General features: G+C 43.9%; 1 protein-coding gene across 1 annotated transcript in view; it reads left to right on the top strand.

Moving 5' to 3' along the window:
- The first annotated feature begins 479 nt into the window (after positions 1 to 479).
- The window catches only part of LOC134348621 (activin receptor type-1-like), a 111,313-nt gene continuing 96,190 nt past the window's right edge, over positions 480 to 15,602 (top strand). The window contains exon 1 of the mRNA XM_063052286.1: positions 480 to 839. The gene's annotated coding sequence lies outside the window, so the exon portion shown is untranslated. The remainder of the gene's footprint in view (positions 840 to 15,602) is intronic.

Genomic DNA, 15,602 nt, shown 5'->3' with positions numbered 1-15,602 from the left:
GCCATTTAATAAAAACACAATTTGGCTTAATGGGGCACTATAAATCAGTGTCTTGCACTGTTACAGTTACAGGCTGAACACCTATATTGGTAGACAAGCAATAATTCTGGAAGTTTGCCAATATACGATATGAATGCCACAAATATTAATCAGACATTCTTGAAAAAGCATTATGAATGTTGGTTCAAATCTAAAAAAATAGCATTTATCTGGGTTTGAATACTTATGCTTAGTAATAGATCTACAGGTGCCGTGAAAAGAAAGTATTTCTTAATAAACTTTATCGCAATAAATATTTATGGTTGAAAAGTTGCAACTCGATTGGCTTCTTGAAATTTGCCACAGAAGAGGAATGCGCCTTGAAATCTGAAGAGACGATGTCTGATATTTAATTGGTCCGAGATCCCAGTTCCCATCCCCTTCGCCCTAGGTGTCTGTTTGGGGGATTTGGATAAAGAGGAAATGATGTGGTAATGAGGGCTTGTTAATTACAGTCTGGGACCGAGCAGTGTGAGAGATTGTCGTGTTATAGGGCGGAGAAGGAGAAAAACAAAGCAGTGAAACCCCCATCGGAGTCTGGGCACGCCAGCTTTTCAATCCTATACTCAAGGAGGAACGCAGTGATTGCGATAACCCCTCCCAAACTTGAAACTGTAAGAGCAATGCCGGCTGAATTTGGTTGATTAAAATCGCATCGGCAGTGTTTTAGGCGGCTGTCTTGTTCGTCATCCAGGGGCCAGTTTAGTGTTTTAACACTGTTTTCGGTTGTGGCAAAGCTCGGTTGGAGATTTCCATTAATGTCGGCCTCTTCTGAATAGGAAAATCTGACTTCGCAAGAGGTAGGTTAAAACTTCTAGTAAGCTGAGTTCGTCTATCAGGTTAGTCGGATTAATCGTGGTTACAGTATCAATATTTATTTGACTTGATTTCCAAGTAACTCGGAGCCGATTTTTTTTTGGTAACCGGGTAGTTGGAAAATCCCAGCCAAGTTATTTTTCAAGTTTACTCCATCTGACGGCTTTAAAAACAGGAATGCCTGTTTATTTGCGGCAGCTCCGGGCGAATGTGGTCACAGCTGTTTTGTATGACAATGCCAAGTCTTAAATTTCTTTTCAACAGGGCAACTGAAGGAACATGTTCAGACTCTTGGGAACCATACAACGGAGGCAACCTTGGCTCACCTCCCCTCCCCTCCCCTCCCCTCCGGTGTCTTTTTCGAGTTTAAATGGCGGCTTGAAGTCCAACCTGGCTGGGTGTTGAATCACGTTTACTCGCCTGTCTGTTGCAAGGTTCAGAGTAAATGTCTGGTCTGGCCAGGTCCAGTGTCTGTCTCGTCATGAATTATTGAATGGGATTATAATGTTTTCCATGTGTTGTTTCTTATTGCGCGATAGTACAGGTAGTTGCAACACAATGTAATTGGATAACATGAACCTCGATAGTAGGAGGAAAGGTAATAGATAAAGTTACGTACTCATTTCTAATAGAACAAAGCTTTTCTCCTCAAATGAGAGCACAATCGGTTCATATTTTGTGCATGCACTTTGAATTGCAAACTGAATTTATTCCGAAGGCTTGTGCGATTTCGATTGCCTTGACGGTTTTGGGCTGGATCCTCTTTATTTTTATGTGGAGATACAGCGCGGAATAGGCCCTTTCGGCCCGACGAATCGTGCCGTCCAGCAGCCCGCCCATGTAACCCTAGTCTAATCACAGGACAATTTACAATGACCAAATAACCTTCTAACCAGTAAGTCTTTGGATTGTGGAAGGAAACCGTAGCACCCGGAGGAAACCCACTCGGTCACGGGGAGGATATACAAACTCCGACGCCCCGAGCTGTAATCGCGTCGCGCTAGCCTCTACACTACTGTGGCGCCTCTAGCACCGCATTTCATTCTCTTATCCCTAAAACTGGATTTAATTTGCTCTTGCTTTCCTGCCCAGAGTTTTCAAGTTGGACTCTGATAGCCCTTCGTTTCTCCACAGTAGGAAAATCACATTGGCTACACCCAGTTCTTCATTTACTACTTCTCTCTAAACTTACCCCTCTTCTCTTGGACAGCAATCTGACATATTAACTTGACATATTATCACTGCTTCCTAGCAGATGGTTCAAAGCCGATTCACAGTGGTCTTTAAGGAGGATGCATATCAGTTTTAGGGGTGTAGACAGGTTGAGTACATGGGATAGAACAACTGAGATGGATTCATGTGGAGAAGTGTGAGGGTATCTAACAAGGTAAAAGAAGTGATGAGAACTATTGGTAAGCCAGTCACTAACTGGCTCCTGGGTTGGCTGTGACTGGCTTCATGGCTGTGGACTCATTTTCTTGATCTTCAGTTCTGAATGGTATTTGTTTATTTTTGTTTGCAAGATTTGTTTATTTTTGCAAGTTGGGTGTCTGATGGTCTTTTTTAATGGGTTCTACTTGGGGTTCTTTGTTTCGTGGCTGGCTGAAAGGTTCCCAAGGTTGTGTATAGTGTGCATACTTTGATGTGCTTTGAACCTTTTGAGCACAAGTGCACATAAACTAGCGGTGTCATGGTAGTGTAGTGGTTAGCACAGTGCTTCACAGTACCAGCGTCCCGGGTTCAATTCCCACTGCTACCCAGAAGGAGTTTGTACGTTCTCCCTGTGACCACGTGGGTTTCGTCCAGGTGCTCCAGTTTCCTGTCTCAGTCCAGCCATATGGGTAGGTTAATTGGTCATGTAAATTGTCCTGTGATTGGGTTGGTATTAAATCAGGAGATTGCTAGGTGGCACGGCTCGAAGAGCCTATTCCACGCTGTATCTCAATAAATAAATGTTAACTTTCAAGTGCAACAAGCAGTTAACACAAGCAGAATCTTGGCATTTGTGCTAAAGAATTTGAGTTAAAAATGTCTTGCTCCATTTATACAAGGCTCTGGTGGGACTACATCTGGAATATTGTGTATTTCCACCCAAGGAAGAATATATTTGTGATAGCTGGAGCCAGATTAATTCCTGGGATGGAGGATTTGTCTTGCGAGGACAGATTAGGCGCAATATGCCTATACTTGAGGAAAATGTTTAAAAAGTAGATTTTTGCAGGGCTTAATAGGATTGATATTCCAGCTGATGTGGGGGGTGGGGTTGATGGTGTCTTACCAGGGGACAAAATCTCAATAAGGGACAGGGTGAGAATTTTAATCACCTTGGGTGGTGTTTTTTTTTGAATTCACAATCCAAGTTGCTGAGTGTATTGAAGACTGCTTAAAAGTTTACTGGATATTAAAAGAACTGAGAGTGGGGGATGGGAATTGGAGTGATAGGGCTGAGGATGGGGGAGGTTGATATATAGGTTGATGTATTGTGTACTGAGTGCGAGGAAGGACAGGCAGAGGGTAGGGCAAAATTGAAGTAAATGGGATGCGTTAAAGTGTACCGTGGGGACCAGGGCCGGACTTTAGGCTGGGCTGCAGCCCAGGGGCCAGAGCTGTAGAGGGGCCCAAGATAGGTAGCTATCATCATGGCGGACAAAAAAAATACGAGAGTGGAGCACAGAAAAGAAAAAAGAAACAAGAAAAAGAGGAGCATGAGAAAGAAGCATGAAAAAAGACATTGAAATTGACAGAATTTTTTTAAACCTGTTCTCGATGATGCAGCAGTACCATCGCTCTTGTCACAGTCTGAGACCGGTGGACAAACGGAGACTTGTTCAACAGCTAGTGCTAGCACCAGCGTTAGCACAGGACCACCGTCCTTGCCACAGTCAGCAGCTAACATTGAAGAAGCAGAGAGCATGACTTTGGGATTCCCAACCACAGAGGCCTCCGAACAACCAAGTCGGGCTGCCATTAATGTTAACGTTACCGCTACTGAGGATCCTTACAGCACTTACCCTGCTCACTGGGTACAGCACTTACCCTGCTCACTGGGGAAAGGAAACATTAGATGATTCAGTCCGAGCGTACTGGGCTAAGAAAGGGCCAGAGTCCTGCCAGAATAAGGATGTGGATATCAAAGCTTTGGAACAAGTATACAAACAACAGAGACGTTTTTTCTCCAAATTTCACTTCAAACGCAAGCTCGTAAATGGTGAGTACATATCAAGGCAATGGCTCTTGTATTCCCCTTCCACCGGCTGTGTGTTTTGTTTTTGCATGCCGCATCTTCGGTGATGGTAACTGTCAGTCCATCTTCAAAACTGGCTTTAGTGACTGGAAACATGCCGCATAGGAGAGCATGAAAATAGTGAACACCGCAGGAAAACGATACTGACCTATATTACACTAGCGTCTGACAGCAGAAGAATAGATACAGAACTGCAAAAACAGTTCGAGTCAGCATGTATCTACTGGACCGACGTATTGAGAAAAGTGTTGGTGGTTGTGAAGTTTTTGGTTGAGAGGGGACTGGCTAGCCGAGGCTCCAGTGACATATTTGGCAGGCCTGATAACGGCAACTACATAGGCTCAGATCCACAATGGGACAAGACAGGCTGAGTCATCTTACTCTGATGTTACTTGAAAGTGATCTTGTTCAGAAACTGGATTTTAGTAATCTGATCAAGGACTTTGCTGCGAAGAAATCCAGAAGAACTAGGCTTTAATTTTGAAAAACAAGCAAATACCTAGGCTTGTATGTCAGTGCTGTTCCTGTTTTTGTGGCAATAGGCTAATAGTTGACTGTTTACAAACTTAGTAAGTAATAAGTGGTCTTTACTCTGCAAGCCACACAGCACAGCAATAGGTTAGTATGTGCTAGATCTCATTTTTCAAAAAGATTGTTGAAGTATTCTCAAGTTTCCTAGTTTGCCATAGTGCCATCTCTGTTGGGCTTTTTGTCTCTCATTTCCATTTTACTTTCTCTGAGCACACGGTTGAGAAAAATACCAGATAAAAACGCTTTGGCATTGTTTGAGAAATAAGGCCCATGGTATGTGCAGCAATAGATAAATAAAGATCTAAGATTGGGTACATCATACTTCGTCTCCCTCATAACTTTACTAAGCCAACTAAGCCTAGGTCAATTTTTGAGTGCTTTAGATGCTGTCCTTCAAACTAAGAATCTGTCCTCCCTCTTAAGTCCTGTAAGTTTTATTAGTTAGTTAAGGCATCCGTTAGTCTTGCGAGAACATGGATCTCCACCTGGAAAGTCTTCACTCAAAAGGGCGCAGGCCTGGAGAGTGTATGGAAGACTAGCAGTTGCCCAGGCTGCAAGTCTCCCCTCTCCACGACACCAATGTTGTCCAAGGGAAGGGCATTAGGACCCATACAGCTTGGCACCAGTGTCATCGCAGAGCAATGTGTGATTAAGTGCCTTGCTCAAGTTGCCTTGGCTGGGGCTCGAACTCATGACCTTCAGGTCGCTAGTTTATAGTCTACGTATTGTACTAAACCAATGTCTTGGTCCACAGCTTTGATATTTAGACCAGTACGAACTTTGCTCTTGTTCTTATCTTTTTTTGCTTGGTACAGCAGCATTTTACGGTGTTGGCAGGGGCCCATCAGGGGCCCCGGCCCCACTGAATCTGGCCCTGGTGGGGACAAAATTAGAAGGGGTAATGAGTACAAGACTGAAGGTGTTATGTTTGAGTGAATGCAGTATGTGGAATGATGGGGGAATAATGGCACTGGGCCCAGCATGTAAGTGCCATTACAAAGAAATCATAGCAGCACATCTACCTTAGACATTTGCAAGGATTCAGCATGACATCAAAAACTTTGAAAAACTTCTGGAGTGTGTATTGACAGATTGCATTATGGCTTCATATGGAAACACCAATGTCTGTGATTGGAAAATCCTACTAAAGTAGTGGATATGGCCCAATCCATCACAGGTAAAGTCATCTCCACCATCGAGCATATCCATATGAAACACTTTCACAGGAAAGCAGCATCCATCAAGGACACACACCTCCACACCACCCAGGCTATGTTCTCTTCTCTCTTCTGCCATCAGAAAGAAGTTCAAGTTTATTGTCATCTGGCTGTACATATATACAACCAAATGAAACAATGTACCACCAGACCATGGTGTACCCATGCAACATGCAGCACGCAAAGCACGTAAACTGAAATATTAAACCATAAATAAGTTAATAAAATACAATTCAAAATCCATGTAGTTAAGTGGAGCACAGGTCAACAGCTCCATACAACTCTATCACACTCCATACAACTCTGCCATCTTCTTGTTTCGCAATATAATTTGGATGGGAGGGATATGGAGGGCTACAGTCCAGGTGTAGGTTGAGGGACTAAGTAGAGTAATAGTTCGGCATAGACTAGATGGGCCAATGGGCCTCTTTCTGTGCTGTACTCTACGACCCCCCCCACCCCCATGCACTAAACATCCTCCTGGCACTTATTCCTGTAAAGCAGGACAAGTGTTATACCTCTTCCCATACCACCATTTAGTGCCCCAAATAGTCCCTACAGGTGAGGTGACACTTCACCTGCTGGGATCATCTACTGTATCCGGTGCTCCCATTGTGGCTTTATCTACATCAGTGAGATGTGATACAGATTGGGAAACTGCTTGGTTGAGTACTCTCACTCCATCTGCCACAAAAGGTGGGATTTCCCAGTGACCACACATTTCAGTTAGATTTCCCATTCTAACGTGGCCACTTCTACTGCCATGATGAGGCCACACTGAGGTTGGAGGGGGAACACCTTGTGTCCTTCTGTGTAACCTCCAACCTGATGGCATGAGCAGGGAATTCTCCAGTTTCTGGTAATTTCTTCGCCTTCCTCTCTGGTTTAATATCTCTGATGTGCATTGTGAAATTTGGTGTTTTGCGGCATTGTAATCATAATGGGGGAAAACGCTATAGATCACAATAAATAATATATGTATATAAAATTTAAAATAAATTGTACAAAAAATGTGAGGTAGTGTTCACAGGTTTGTTATCCATTCTGAAACCTGGTGGCTGATGGGAAGAATCTGTTCATGAATTGTTAAGTGTTTGTCTCTGGGCTCCAGAACCACTTCCTTGATACTAGCAATGAAAAGGGGGCATGTCTTGGGTGAAGGGAGTCCTTTTGAAGTTTTGCTGGATGTAGGGGAGCCCAGTACCCATGATGTATATGACTGGCCGGGTTTAGAACTTCCTGCAACTTTTTCAGATCCTGTGCAGTGGCCTTCCATATCACACAGTGATACAACCAGTTAGAATGCTCTCCATGGTACATCTGTAGACATTTGTGAGTGTCTTTGGTGACACACCTAGCATCCTCAAGCTCCTAGTGAAATAGCCATGATTTTGCCTTCTATGTAATTTCATCAATACGTTGTGTCCAAGATGCATCTTCAGCGATGTTGACACCCAGGGACTTCAGATTGCTCACTCCTTCCACTACTGATCCCTCAATGAGGAATGGTGTGTGTTCCCTCGACTTCCCGTTCTTGAAGTCCACAATCAGTTCCTTGGTCTTACTGACGTTGAGTGCAAGGTTATTGTTGTGACACCACTCAACCAGCTGATCTACCTTGCTCCTGTATACCATCTTGTTGCCACAACATATTACCTGTGGAAACAGAGAAGCGAGCACACTTGACCACTGCTATACCAGCTTCAGAAATGTTTACTATGCCACCCACACCCACACCTTAGAAACTCTGATCATCTGGCTGTATTTGTACTCCTGGCATATAGGCAGAGACTAAAGACCACAGCATCAGTGGTGAGGAGCAAGAGGTATGGTCGAGGAAGGCAGAGGAGCTGAACAATGTTAATGGGTCTGAATGAATATGTCACAATTGTCGCCAACATTGTCAAGACCTGTGTGGATGAGTACATCCTCGGACATGCTGGACATGCCCAAACCAAAAGCTATGGATGTATCGAGGGCACTCAAGACCGGTGATCTAGAGAAATGCAAGAAGTCCAGGTACGGGGCTGGCTGGTGGCGCAATGACATCAGCACCGGACTCTGGAACGAAGGTTCCAGGTTCGAATCCAGCCGGAGCTGCTCCCATGTACGCTTTCCATCCGTGCCGGGTTATGTGTGGAGATTGCAACTCGACCTGGTAAGATAAAGGGAAAAATACTGCGAAATGTTTGTGTGAGGAGTGGCGTGCCACGCAGTCTCTCTCTCAATCTGCGCCTTGTAAAGGCATGAAAAAGACATCGTCCCGCCAACATCGCACACGCAGGCACGGACGCACATGCCAAAAAAAAAGTCCAGGTGTGACCCTCAGAAGGCTATTTTAAGAGTGACAAAACAATTCCATTTGAGGTTAGAGGTGGAATTGGATGCATGTCTACTCTGGCAGGATTTGCAGGCCATTACTTCCTGCAAAGCGATCCCTAACATCGTGAAGAACTGATTCTTCATTCCCAGATGAGCTCAACAGCTTTTATGCATGCTTTAAAAACTACACCATGTGAATCCCTGTAGCATCTGAAGACTTTATGATCTCTGTCTCGGAGGCTGACATCAGATCATCTTTCAAGAGGATGAACCCTTGTAAGATGTTAGGCCCTGATGTATACCTGGTAAGGTTCTGACAAGCAGTGCCAATTAACTGACAGGAGTGTTCAAGGATGTCTTCAATCTTTCACTGTTGCAGTTGGAGATTCCCACCTGCTTCATACCATTGCCCAAGAAGAACAGGGTGAGCTGCCTCACCAACTTGCCCAGTGGCACTCACATCTACTGTGATAAAGTGCTTTGAGAGATTGGTCATGGCTAGAATCAGCTCCTGCCTATTGCCACAATAGGTCTGCAGTGAATGAAGTCTTACTGGCTCTCTACTCAGCCTTGGGTCATCTGGACAATAGTAATGCCTTCATCAGGCTGCTTTTTATTGACTGCTGCCTTTTATTGACTACAGCTCATTGTTCAACACAATCATACCCTCAATTCCAATCAACAAGCTCCAAAACCTGGGCCTTTATACCTCCCTCTGCAACTGGATCCTTGGTTTCCTCACCAGGAGACCATCGTCTAATATGGATGGGCAATAACATCTCTTCCTCGCTGGCAATCAACACTGATGCATGTCAGGGATGCACGCTTAGCCCACTCCTCTGCTGTCTCCACATCCACGGTCGTGTGGCTAGGTACGGCTCAAACACCATCTATAAATTTGCTGATGCTTCAACTATTGTTGGCAAAATTTCAGATGATGATGAAAAAATATACAGGAGTAGGAAAGATCAGTTGGTTGAGTGGTGTTGGAGCAATAAACTTGCACTCAACATCAGTAATACCAGGGAATTGAATGTGGACTTCATGAAGGGGAAGTCAAAGGAACACACACACACACACACACACACACACACACACACACACACACACACACACACAACCTTTTCCCCCTGCCCCCCCACCCCCCCCCAATCGAGGGATCAGAAGTGGAAAGTATAAGCAGCTGCAAATTTCCTGGTGTCAACATCTCTGAAGGTTTATCTTGTGTCCAACATATTGATGCATTTACAAAGAAGGCATTGTTGTGGCTTTATTTCATAAGGAGTTTGAGGAGAATTAGTATGTCACCGAAGACACTTGCAAATTTCACAGGAACTGGTTGCTCCGTATTCTAGTATGGGGGCGCCACTGCACATGATCAGAACATTTATCGACAAATTTATAGATGTTTGGGCTGTGCCTAGCCACACAGTTGTGGATGTAGAAAGAGTAGAACATTGGACGAAGCACACATCCTTGAGGTGCAGTGGTTTTGGTTACCAGCCAGGAGGAGATGTAATTTCCAGACTGTGGTCTCCCAGTGTGGAAGTCAAGGATCCGGTGGCAGAAATATAATTTGAGTTAGTGAATTTAAGTGCAAAATTGGATTTACCTCTGCAGAATTGTTCAGTCTTAAAATAGATGGAGAACATCAAAAATTGGTTGTCCAGCTACAGAGAAATTGTGGAATGGCTTAAATGCTTGGCTCAAGTGCTTGATGCTTATCATTGAAAATCCACCAGTACTGGCTGAGGTTGTCTTATTTTTTTCGTTAACCCCCCCCCCCCCGTGACCACTTGCCCCACTGATACTTTAAATGGCCAGATCATTTAGAAATAGACAAGGTGCCAGAATTGGGTTTTTAGTTTGCAGTTAGGCTCATTTTTTTTCCCCCCTCAAATGATTGTAAATCTTCAGAACATTCTAGCCTTGGAGGAATGTGGATTCTTTGTTATGTCTGAGATTGAATACTGGATAATGGAAGGGTCTGCAGTGTGGGCAGCAAATAAAGTGGAAGATTGGTCATTATTATCTTGTTGAAATTGACACCTGAATTGGCAACTTCTTTTCTATGATCTCCATTAACACTTGTGCACCACAAAGACTGTGTGCTCTACTCTATCCTGTTCTACTTGCTTTACCCTTGTGACTATATGTCTAAACCCAGCTCCAATGCCATGTTCAAGTTTGTTGATGACACCACTGTCGTAGGGTGAATCAAATGTGGTGATGAGTCGACATACAGAAGGGAGGTTGAAAATCTGGCTGAGTGGTGCCATAACAACAACCTCTTACTCAATGTCAGCAAGACTAAAGAACTGATTATTGAATTCAGGAGCAGGAAACCAGGGCTCCATGGCAGTCGTTATTGGAGGATCAGAGTTGGAGAGGGTCAGCAACATTAAATTCCTCAGTGTTATTATTTCTGAGGACATTAGCTGAGATTAGATTCAACTTTATTGTCATTGTGCCGAATACAGATACAAAGCCAATGAAATGCATTTGGCATCTGACCAGAAATGCAAAGAATACTGTTATTTACAAAATAACTGTGAATAAGAAAAAAGTGCTACAGCACACAAATATAAAAGTACTGAGACAGTACAATACGGATGCAATACTGCTTAGCGCTGTAATGTGAGGTTCAGCAGTGTCACAGCCTCAGGGAAGAAGCTCTTCATGTGCCTGCTAGTGTGGGAGTGGAGGCTCCTGTATCGCCTACCAGATGGGCGGAGAGTAAAAAGTCCATGGTTGGGGTGAGATGCATCCTCGATAACGCTTTTCTCTCTGCCCAGGCAGCGTTTATAGTAGGTGTTCTCAATGGTGGGCAATTGGGTGCCGATAATCCGCTGGGCAGTTTTCACCACACGCTGGAGTGCTTTGCGGTCCGATAAGGGACAGTTGCCATACCACACTGAGATGCAGTTGGTGAGTATGCTCTCAATGGTACAGCAGTAAAAGTCTGTCAGTATCCTGGGACGGAGGTGAGCTTTCTTCATGCTCCACAGAAAATAAAGGCGCTGTTGCAGCTTTTTGATCAGGATGGAGGAGTTCAGGGACCAGTTGAGGTCCTTGGAAATGTGGACACCAAGGAATTTGAAGCTTGATTATACACTCCACTACAGTTCTGTTGACGTAGATGGGGACGTGAGTGTGACTCCTGTCATGCCTGAAGTCCACAATGATCTCCTTGGTCTTCTGGGTGTTAAGGGCCAGATTGTTGTCGGCACACCATGCAGCCAGGTGCTGGACCTCGTCCCTGTAGGCCGTCTCGTCATCTCCTCTGATCAGACCAACCACCGTGGTGTCGTCTGTGAACTTGATTATGGAGTTAGAACCATGTACAGGAACGCAGTCATAGGTGAAAAGGGAGTACAGAAGAAGGCTCAGCACACAGCCTTGAGGCACGCCGGTGTTCAGGGTGAGAGTGGAGGAGGAGAGGTTGTCTAACGTAACTGATTGGGGTCTGTTAGTCAGACATGTCCTAGGCCCAGCATGCAAGTGCAATTATGAAGAAAGCACACTAGCACCTCTACTTGGGAATTTGTGAAGATTCGGCATGACATTTTTAAATTTTGACAAATTTCTATAGATGTAGAGTGTTCGTTGACTGGCTACATCACAGCCTACTATGGAAACACCAATGCCTTTGAATGGAAAATCCCAGAAAAAGTGGATATGGCCCAGTCCATCACGGGTAATGCCCTCCCCATCATTGAATGGATACATGAAGTGGTATTGCAGGAATGAGACGTCCATCATCAGGGACCCCCAGAACAGGACATGTTCTCCTCTTGCTCAGGAAGGTGGTACAAGAACCTCAGTCTTCGCAGCACCAGGTTGAGGAACAGTTATGCCAAATCTTTGTTAACTGTACTGACCCTGGAAGCAGTTGTGCTTTTTCGCTGTATCAGGCTGAAATGGGAATATTTAATCGTATCCATTGAGAGTACTGCTGCTACTCGAGTTGCGCCTAGGCGCCCCAGAATTACCCCTCAACCATCAGGCTCTTGAACCAAATGGGATAACTTCATCTGCCCCATCATTGAAATGTTCCTGCAACCTATGGATTCCCTTTCAAGTACTCTTCGCCTCATGTTCTCGATATTTATTGGTTATTTATACATTTTTTTTGTATTTTCCACACTGGTTGAACACCCATGTTGGTGTGGTCTCTCATTGAGTCTGTTGTGGTTATTATTCTATTATGGATTTATTGAGAATGTACGCAAGAAAATTAATCTGAGTTGCATATGGTGACATGGATGTATTTTGATAATTTTACTTTGAACTTTTTGAAATTTGATTTCCATGGTAATTCTTATTTCTGGCTGCTTTGCATTCTTGGATATCTACATGTTTTGCCAGGGACAATACAAGGGTTACAGCAACTGGAATATGAACATTTTGGACTGACATATGGTTATCGTGAGCTATTGGCTAGTTTGTTCAGTACATTTGAAGATTAGATCTGTACAATCAATTAAAATGACTGAATATTATAAGACTTTTTTTTATTATTAATAGTAGTCTATTTCCAGGAGATCTGATTTACTACTTCTCTGGAGAATTTTGTTTTGTTTTGTTTCAATGAAGGAATAATCTGGTTAGAATTGTTGGTTAAAACTCGAGTTGACTTAGCTGAGAAACTTAAATTTGCTTTGAGTGTGTATTTTTATTTTTATGACTGAATGGAGCCCAAGTGTAGAACTGATGCAATCTTTTGTTCAGAATGGTTCACAGCGTTTGATAATCCCACTGAAGCAGTGTAAATGACTCTGTTCTAATGTTTACTTTTAACTTTCTGGTTCATTTTGAGATTGTGTGTTTGGAAAATGCCGTTCTGGGTCAGGGTACTCCACTTAATTAAAAAAAATACTAAACCTGTATTTTCAGCTTGGGTTATGTTTCAGTTAGCAAAGCGGTCATATGTCAGAAAAAGCAGTATAGGAGGATCTAATAGCATTGAAATTTTAGTAATTTAAGTAGGATCAAAATTATTGTATAGACTTGCATGCAATATAGTTCTTGAAACTTAGTATGGAATAGTTTAAGAAAATGAGAGGATGGTGATCTCTTGTGTAGATGAGGTAAGCTTTGCCTATTAACATCAATCTCTATTGATCACTGCACCAAATTATCTTTTTGAAATGTGTTTTATTTAACAAAAACCTGCAACGATACAAGTCCCGACAAAGTGAAACCAAGCGGCATAGGTGACCACTAGGTTTCACGCCCAGATGAGCGCAATGCCTTTTCTGCTCGCTTTCACCATCAAAGCATGGAGGCACCTTCATGAACTTCCACATCCCCCGATGACCCTGTGAATTCAGTCTTGAGGCCAACATGAGCCCATTCTTCAGGAGGGTGAATCCATGGAAAGCATCTGGCCTAGACTGGGTACCTGGCCGAATACTAGACTTGTGCTGATCATCTGGCTGGAATGTTCACTGATATCTTTTAACTTCTCACTTAAGCAGTCTGATATACCTACCTGTTTTAAGTAGGTTTCAGTTATACTGGTGCCTAAGAAAATATGGTAACCTGCCTCATTGAATTTTGTCCAGTCATACTTGCATCCACTGTGATGAAATGCTTTAAGAGGTTGGTGATGAAACGTATTAGCGCCTGTCTGTGAAGCAACTTGACTCCGCTCCAGTTTGCCTGTCATCCGAACAGGTCAACAGCAGATGCCATTTCATTGGCTCTTCACACTTTCCTGGAACATCTGGATAGCAAAGAAATGTACATCACGATGCTCTTCATTGACTACATGGCATTCAATACTATCATCTGCTGAAAACTAAACAAAAGCTTCAAGTCCTAGGCCTCAATATCTCCTTGTGCAACTGGATCCTCAATTTCCTCACTTGCAGACCCCCGTCAGTTTGGATTGGGAACAACATCTCCTCCACAATCTCCTTCAGCACAGGTGCACCATAAGGCTGTGTGTTTAGCCCCCTGCTCTACTCGCTTTACACTTACGACTGTGAGGCTGAGCACAGTTCCAATACCATATTTAAGTTTGCCGATAACACCGCTGTCATGGGCTGAAAGAAAAGTGGTGATGAGTCAGCACAAAGGGAGATTGAAATATCTGCCTGAATTGTGCCACAACAATAATCCTCTCCTTCAGTGTCTGCAAGATGAAGGAGCTGATGACTGACTCAAAGTGGAAACCAGAGGTCAATGAGCCAGTCCTCAATGGGGGATCAGAGGTGGACAGCAACTTTAAATTCCTTGGTATTAGCATTTCGGAGGAATCGCCCTGGGTCCAGCATGCAAGTGCTTTTGCAAGGAAGCATGTCAGCACCTCTACTTTCTTTGAAGTTTGTGAATGTTTGGTGTGTGGTGGGGGGTATATTGACTCGTTGTATCATGGCCTAGTATGGAAACCCCAATGCCCTTGTATGGGAAAAGCCTGGAAGAGGTAGTGGATATGGCCCAGTCCATCATGGGTAAAGTCCACCCCACCACTGAGCACAGCTATACAGAGCACTGTCGGAGGAAAGCAGCGTCCATCATCAAGAGCCCTTACTGTCCAGGCCATGCTGCCTTTCCACTGCTGCCATCAGGAACAAGGTACAGGAGCCTCAGGACCTGCACTATCAGGTTCAGGATTAGTTATTACACCTCAACCACCAGGCTCTTGAACCTGAGGAGAAAACTTCACTTAATTCATCACTTCACTTCACTTCTGGTATCAAGGAGGGAGGAGAAGATGGCAGCGCGACATAGCGCGCAAGGCCATGCCGAATGAATATCGTATGTGTAACTATCGTATGTGCACAATCCAGATTTGACGGAGACAGCCGTGAGAAGCACGGAGGAACACCTGGAGTACCTTCTGAAATGCCTGCTTCGCTGCCGCTTCCGGAGACGAAGGCCCCATATCCTCGGCTTTGCCTGTTGCCGGGACCGGGGTCGAAGCGTTCGGCAGAGATGGTGCTCGGTGTCGGAGAGCTGGTCGGACACTCGGAGTTTTCGGACGGACACCAAGTCGGACTGTTGTCGAATGCTTCCAGGATGCTGCATCGGCAAGTTGGTGGTGCTGGAGGTTTACCATCTGCGTGAAATGATGGGACTTTGGAGAGTCTTTGAGACTTTTACCGTGCCATGGTCTGTTCTTATCAAATTACGGTATTGCTTTGCACTATTGTAACTATATGTTATAATTATGTGGTTTTTGTTAGTTTTTAAGTCGGTTTGTCATGTGTTTCCGTGATACCATTCTGGAAAAATATTATATCATTTCTTAATACATTACTAAATTACAGTAAAAGAGGACGGCATGTCTTCATCATAATTTCACTTGCCCCATCGTTTAACTCATTCAAGGACTATTCATATGGGCTCATTCAAGGACTATTCATCTCATGTTCTTGATATTTATTGCTTATTTATTTCTATTTGTGTTTGCACTTTTTTTCTGT

Source organism: Mobula hypostoma, chromosome 6, assembly GCF_963921235.1.
Source record: "Mobula hypostoma chromosome 6, sMobHyp1.1, whole genome shotgun sequence".
In the NCBI taxonomy this organism is placed as follows: domain Eukaryota; kingdom Metazoa; phylum Chordata; class Chondrichthyes; order Myliobatiformes; family Myliobatidae; genus Mobula; species Mobula hypostoma.
The sequence above is the reverse complement of the archived record's forward strand: the minus strand, read 5'-3'. Positions and strand labels throughout refer to the sequence as shown.